The 7,768-nt window shown below is 43.6% G+C and overlaps 1 protein-coding gene across 1 annotated transcript in view; it reads right to left on the reverse strand.

The window, feature by feature from the left end:
* Positions 1 to 7,768, reverse strand: part of LOC135399135 (TBC1 domain family member 25-like) — a 30,388-nt gene that overhangs the window by 18,555 nt on the left and 4,065 nt on the right. The window lies entirely within an intron of this gene.

Genomic DNA, 7,768 nt, shown 5'->3' on the forward strand with positions numbered 1-7,768 from the left:
AGAGAGCTCCAAAAGTGGGTGGAGCTCCGGGTATAGGCAGGTCCCATTAATGGCAGGACTATCTTTTAATACACGGCACTGGCTCATAGCAACGCGTTGGATGGGCCCAATACGATATGAAAATCCTATAACAAACGGGAAAATGATCACTACAATAATGACCACGACACATGGAAAGTGAGGTTCACTGCAAAGTTTGTTTCGAGGGTCATTATCCCGAAGTGCGCTCAGCTTGTTTACTATTGATCGCGTTGCTCTGTGGAGCGCATCTAAGTGTTACAATGAATAAAATAATGGCTGTTTAATGGTGCAGTAAGAGTTTCTTGGGTGCTAACGAACTTGCAAGCCAAAAGCTTCATACTGTACAGCTCATAATTAATAAGAACGATCGATGCAGCGGCACAAACAACAACAAAAGATAAACTGCCCAGTGACAGTACTGTCGGCTGAATCTGTTGTGTTTTGCAGATTTTGCCCGTAATGCACCTTCATATAATAATGTGGGCGAATAATGACATGAAATGTGAATGTGATAATGTTAGCGTTTAATATGCACCCATGACCAGAACACCATACACTACTACTGCAGCGGGTTACGCGGCCAGGCTGACATTCTGTGGGAAACAGCATGTAACTACTAGACGACTAATTGCCTAAAATTAACTTGAGAAAGGTCGAGGATTGGGCTAGTTGGTAATGAGACATCTTTCCGATACAGACAGAACCGGTGCTCCCAGAAAGGTGACACGTGTGCTGTGAGGGGGTTTCTGGTTTTTTGCTCATTTTCTTCAATAAACTTAGTTGGAAGTTAGCGCCCATCCTGTCTGTTTCTCCGTTCTTTGTCCGTGTATCTTGCGCTCTCAGTTCAGATGCCTAAAATTAATTTATTAACTTTTTAATTAGACTTTTTTCGCAAAAATGGGAGACAGCAGAATTGGAAGGCAATCATTCTTTTACTCCGCCCTCTTTCTTAAAGATCCTGAAACGAGCACGTAATTTGGAATTTTAATCTTTATTATAATTAATTAATTAATTTTAATCTTCTGTGAAAAAAAAACTTTGGCTTGCAAATGAGGCGAATCTAGAACTATACGCACTTCTCGTGCCCAGAACCGACATAACTTTCGACTTGGTGGTGGTGGTGGTGATAGGGCTTGCCGTTGTCGGCCTCACTTTCGACTTATCTGGGCCGGAAAGCAGTCTTACCTATCAGAGTTTAGTATTCCAATCAGCTCGATCGCTACAAAACACGTGACCCTCCGACGTGGACGCCCTTTCACTCTTTTTGCGCTCAAGATGCGCGTGGTTTCGGTTTCGGTTTGGCGACCTATATCTCAAAGTACGCGCTAGTTTCATGATATTAAAAAAAAGAGAGAGACTGTATTTAAACAATGTCTGGCTCCAATTCTAGCTACTATATATCTCCCATTTCTCCGGAAACACCTAATTAAAAACGTAGATTAATGAATTTTTGGTAATTTAGTCGTCCAGTATAGTTTCATGCTCTTTCCCACAGGACGTTCGCCCTGCCGCATAACCAACCTGTGAAAACCGCATCTGCAGGTAGCTCTCATATCTTTATTATAAAAATTCTGGAAAGGCTATAAAAAAAAAAGCCCCGTATATCAGAAGTATAGACGAAAGATTGCTACGAAAGCAACCTTTGCCATTTGCGACAGAAGGCTGTTTCGTGCAGCAGATCCGCAAATCTCGTAAGTGGGACCCGTAAGTATATAGACCGGCAATCGGAGACGTGTGCGTCTGAGTCTCGCCATCGACACTCCCTGACCTTTTCTCTGCTGCCGTCTTTCAATGCCGTATACCAGAGGTCTCAAACACGCGGCCCGCGTAAAGCCACTTTAGGTCCACAAATAGGTGACCTATTCGGTGGCCCGCCAAGGAGAAGAAGGTTGGCCCCTCTCTGAAAAACTTAATAAAGAATTAGACATTTTAGGCAGATTTCCAGGCATCGTTTTTAGCCTTTCCCGGCGTACTGCTGCCCTTGTCCATGTTAGGCAGAATTCTCGCACGCGAGCAGTTTTGATGGCTCATGAACAGCACCTAGTTACGGACACAGCAATCGGGTCTTCGCGTGCACTAAAAGAAAAAGAAAGAAATAGAGGCGGAACAGTTATGTACAAAGGCTATCGATCGTATTTTAATTTTTAACACGAAGCGATCCATCGTCAATAATGTCAGCTATAGCTCTTTCTCTCTTTCTACATTTCTTTTTCCCAAAACTTGAAACTGCAAGCAAAGCCAACAATAGTGTGCGCAAATAGGAGATGGTAAGTTCAGTGCTCCTGAACATTGTCATAATCGTTTGTCAAGGGCCGTACGTAGTTTCCTCCAATCGTTCCTCATATTTTCAGTACCCGATATTCGAAAGGCAGCTTATTTATTTCTGTGGGTGTGTCAATTGGAGAGTTTCTTTCTTCTTTTTTTTTTTCTTCTTCTTCTCAGTAATGAGTTCTGCAGAGCCGTATATTAAAAGGGAGTCTGGCCATTGGGAGGAGTCACAAAAAGAGGCTCTACCTGTCAATTACAGTTTCGCTCCTCTGATTGGTTTGTTTTTTACCAAGGGGGTCGCCAGGACACCATAGTGCGACCCAAAATGGCGACGAAAACGAACATAGCGAAGCAAGGATTTCGTGACAATTTTTTTTTTTTTTTACAGACTGCTTTGATTTTACGCTGCAAATGCACATCCTCATATACGTTTCTCGGAAATCAGTTTCAACTTACGCTCATCCACCGATATATAACCGGAAATAATTCATTTTGCCGCCTGTGTTAGGCCTAGTGAACACAGCGATCACAACGAAATCGTGGCAAAAACGGCACTGTACTGTACAATCTTATATTTAATTGTGGGATTTCATAGACATAAGCATTCTTACCTTTTATATTCAAACTATTCATGTAAGTTTGTTTAAAAAAACGACGACAGAACGTGTCCCAGCAAGTGGTTCTGCCGGCAGCGGTACAACGACGGAAGCAGACGATAATTCTCGATGTACCTTACGCTCCCTAGGTGGCGTTCATCAAATCTTCACCAAAAATCCACTAGTTTTGCAGATTGTGAGCGGTCTCCATTTCAATCCCATCCAATCCACTTGCCACCCAAAATGGCGCTCCCCATGTTGGATACGGGGACCAATAGTGAGGATAGGTCGATTGATAGGGCCCCATATTTCAGGACTCTATTGGTCGGAAAGCTGAAAAAGTGGGTGGAGCTCCAGGTATAGGTATGACCCATTAATGGCCAGACTCCCTCTTGCCATACACGGCACTGCAATCCTGCATACACTGGCTCCACAATAACGACATAGCTCCTGTTTTTTTTTTTTTGTTTTTTGTTTTTTTGTGGTTTATCCGGGTCTTTTGTGGTAGGTACCGCCATTTCTTTTCTGTGTGTCACTCTATGATGTGGTCTTGAGATCAACGCGGCCCGTGGCTCAACTCGAGCTTGAGGACCCTGCCGTAGACCCTTCGTTCGGGCGCCTACCGCTCCCACATTTGCGGAAACAGATTGCGATTACCAGCGGCATATGGCCGAGCGGGTAAGGTGGTGAGTTCGAATCCTACCACCCGCTGTGCTGTCTGAGGTTTTCCGTGTGTTTTCCAGCAGACTTTCCGGACGAATGGCGGCACAGCGCTCCCCTTGAAGTCGGCCCAGGACGCATACTAACCCCCCAATCCTTCCTGTTGTCCTCTCTCCATGTGTCCACGTCTGTGCGCTGCTCATGGCCGCAGTTGCTTCGCGGCGCTAACGCGGAATAAACAAATTCAGTGGCGATTTAGCGGTAAATGCGAGAAATGCGTTAGCTTTAGGCGCATTTTCCGGTCCATGTCTACTTCCGGTTATCCACTTTCAATGACTATATGTAAGTCCATTTAATTAGCCTCAATTACTTTCAATTACCCTGCAATTACCTAAGGTAACCGCAGGTTACGTGAGGTAATCTTGAACTTCGTTTAATTCCCTTTAATTACGCTTACTTGCTTTAATTACTCTCAATTCCGTTTAATTGACGTTAATTACATTTAATTACGAGCGGTTACCTTCACTCTCTGTTTAATTTCCTTTAATCTTTCTCTTAATTACGTATATCTTACATTCATTAGCTTTAAACTCAACTTTCTCGCTTTAATTGCCTTTAATTACCTCTAATTGCCTTCAATTACTCTTACTCTTAATTACCTTCAACTACTTCAATTTCAAATAATTTACCTCCATTTACATTTACGATATCCCCTTTACATGTCCACTTATACCGCTTCCTCGGTGAGGCTTCACCATCTCATACACGGACACACACACACACACATACAGCTTTTTCCATTTTGACAATCCTAATGCCTAATCCTAAAAGAAAAGAGACTGCGATGCATCTCCCTCACGAGGAAAGCGACAGCTTTCCGAATAATTTTCTGCTGCAAATTGCAAATTGGAACAGCCTCTGTTACTTAGAAAGCGCACATCTATAAGCTGTGCTCGATAAAATTAGAGGACTGTGCCAAAGTGCGATTTTGGAAAAACTTTTCAGTGGAATTTCACCTTTTTCTACAAACCTCGAGAATGCATACTCATTTCCGAATCCACAAGTACGTATGCATTCCGTGCTTCGAAATAAATATTTGCAGAAAAAAAAAAGAAAAAAGAGAGACAGAAAAGAAAACGATACATACTACCACCAGGGAAAGGTAACAGAAACTGTAACAGAAGCGGAAACGACAGTAATTTACGGTAATAATTCGGGTACCGCAGCACCCGAATTATTGCAATTCTTTATCATATCATGTAGATAAATTTATGAAATAAACCTCAATGAAGCAAACTGAAATTAACTGAAGAACTAAAACTAAAATGAACTATCAAACTGGAGCACATAAGTAAGTACTATACAGTAAACAGAAGAAGCATAGTTATAGTTATAGTAAACTTATACGCTTATGGTGACCTGGAAGTTGCAAGCGTGAGTAACCTGGAAACCATGTTCATATTAGCTGTTCACAGAAGTCACGTACCTTGTTTTTTTTTTTTTTTTTCTCAATAAACATATCCCCCCCCCTCACGTACCTATATGTGTATTTTGAATAAACGTTCTCTCTTGTATGCATGTATCCCTGGATTCCTCAAAATAGACTTCAGAACGTAGAGGGATTAAGTTTTGTCACGGTCTCAATGCTCTTTAAAAAGAAAGAAAGAAAGAAAAGGAAGAAGGAAAACAAAAAGCTGGAGGTGGGGCGGTACGGAAAACCGAAACGGAAACGAAAGCAACAATGGTGGTAACCGAAACTGAAACAGAAACAAATAAGGGCCAGTAACGGAGGTGGTAACGGAAACGAAAAAGATTCCGTTACCTTTCCCTGACTACGACATTTCTGCAAGAGTATCACTACAAACGCGATGATTGGTGTGTGTGTGTGTGTGTGTGTGTGCGAGAGAGAGAGAGAGCACTGTCAAAAATGTTCTAAATTTGCAAGGCCGGAGAGGCGTCAGTAGGGCATTGCACTGCATTTCGGGTTTCCCTGAGAGCAATCAGACCGTAACAAAGGTATTCCCAGTTTTCAAACTCAGAAGGTGCTACTATTCTATCTGTGAACCTCTTGACATTGTACAATCTTGTTTACAATAGGAGCCTGGAGACCACACAATGACTACTGCGCAAATGAGTTATACACAGCTCCAGGAAAAAAAAGTGGGCATGTGATAGCAACCTCCAAGGCTCCGAATGTGCAGAATAAACTGACGATAAAAAAATTCGGAAAAGAATGGCTAGATGCTGAAAACAAAGCCCAGATACGATAACCAGCGATAATACTGTCCATTTTGTCCTCATCTGTTCAAGAACAAGGCTTGTTGCGCTCGCTGGAAGCTATAAAAGCACGGCGATCTTTGTGCCGCGTTTCAAACAACCATTAAACAGCCCCCCCCCCCCCCCCCCCCCCAGCGACTTACCCTTCTCACTCCTTCATTCGTGACTTCCCCCTTCTCACTCCTTCATTCGTAGCGCGCGCCCACTGGAACGCTCCAAGTCGCAAAACTAGCAGACGACAGTCGCATAAACGTCGCGCGTTTCTGCGCGATGAGAGATTCGCATAATGTGTTCCAAGAGAGAGGTCTCCTATGTATATTCGTTGTAATATAGTCAGGGAAGTGCAGAAGTGAGAAATAACAAATTAAACGTTCTTGCTTCGATTCAAAGACAGAAGTGAGACTTCACAGCTCTGTGGAATATGAGGTGCTTTTGTGTGCGGTGCCGCTGCTTGCGTAGTATGATCTCGAAGGAAATATATCTAATCCCTTTGGTACAAGTAAAAAAATAAATCAATAAATAAATGGGCAGGTTAGAAAGCTTTTGCATTTCCCATCTGCATTTATTCTGGTGCACCGTAGAACGAATGTCTCGAATGCATCTTCGGGGAGATGCCCCTTCGACAGGGGCTGTAGCCGCCAACCGAATTCGCCTTTAGTGGCGATAAACGGCTCGGCGGTAAAACTCGGCGCGACGTCTGGTGAGAAATAAAGCCCAATTCGTCAAGCAACAGTGATCTATGTTCCCAACTGCCTTGCTGGTCCTGATTGCCACGTAGCCGACATGTAGACAATTTCGTTTTAGAGTTTAAGACCAGACCCACTGTTGTCCGCATGCAATGTACTTTTGACGCCGTACTTGACCAGCGACGTGCAGTTGGTGACCATTTCGAGACTCGTAATTCCCGTAATTTTCGATTTCAGATTTCTAAACAAACTATGAGCCCAATTGGGACGAAAACTTAAGAGTACTGACGGCCAAGGCTGTCGAATAAATACATTTGCTGCGATTGCACATCCGCTGCTTCCAGGAGTTCACGTGCTAGAATGGACACCGTGGCACAGAATCCACCGACCTCTCTGTCGGCCTCCGCATATCTTCCCATGACAAACGTGGTTTTAAAAAATCCGTGCGAACAGGTGAGGAAACGAGAGCGGCCAATATTTCGAGGCATAGACTGTCCTATTTCTGGGCCCAGATGGAGAATGTTCTACAACCGCGCAGCGCAGGGTGAGGGAAATAAATCGAAGCTGTGCGCTTGTCGCCATTCCACCAGGCTCGTTATAATACTGAGTTTTAGTGTATCGTACACTACCGCATTTGTCTACGCCCTTTCCTATTCATTAGTTAGTTAGTTAGTAACACTGGGCCTGGCGTCAGCAGTGACTGAAAGAATATGTAGTGGGGCAACCGAATGGAAAGTACACCCATAAAGTATATGACAGCGCATACAGTATTATACGGTACACAGTTATCAACATATTATAGCACAGTACCCAGTATGAGCTCACGCTCTAAACCAGCGGTATTATCCCTGTCAAAACAGCAAATAAAACAAAGCGGGAAGGATGTGAAAGGGTCGCCAATTTCCTGCACAGTATAGTAATAAAATAATCGGAACGGAAATACTGATTGCGTATAACGCTAGTGACTAGCACGATATGTCACTTATCACCTGTAATGTCCTTGAACGCGCAGCTGTGCTTGGCATTAACTATTCGTTCGCGTTTCTGTCCAAAAGGATCTGGTGAACTAAGCGACTCTTCCACAGTTTCCAACGGGCTCATATTGCAGCCACGTCGGAACATTCTCATTGAAGGAATTGCGGTGCGTCGCATCGCGTTACATGTCAGAAACTCGTTACCAGCCACCGTGTGTTACACACAACTTCATCCATCGACCGTTGCCTCGTACAGTGAAACTTGCGATATCGCACGTTATAGCGA

Source organism: Ornithodoros turicata, chromosome 6 (genome assembly GCF_037126465.1).
Source record: "Ornithodoros turicata isolate Travis chromosome 6, ASM3712646v1, whole genome shotgun sequence".
In the NCBI taxonomy this organism is placed as follows: Eukaryota; Metazoa; Arthropoda; class Arachnida; order Ixodida; family Argasidae; genus Ornithodoros; species Ornithodoros turicata.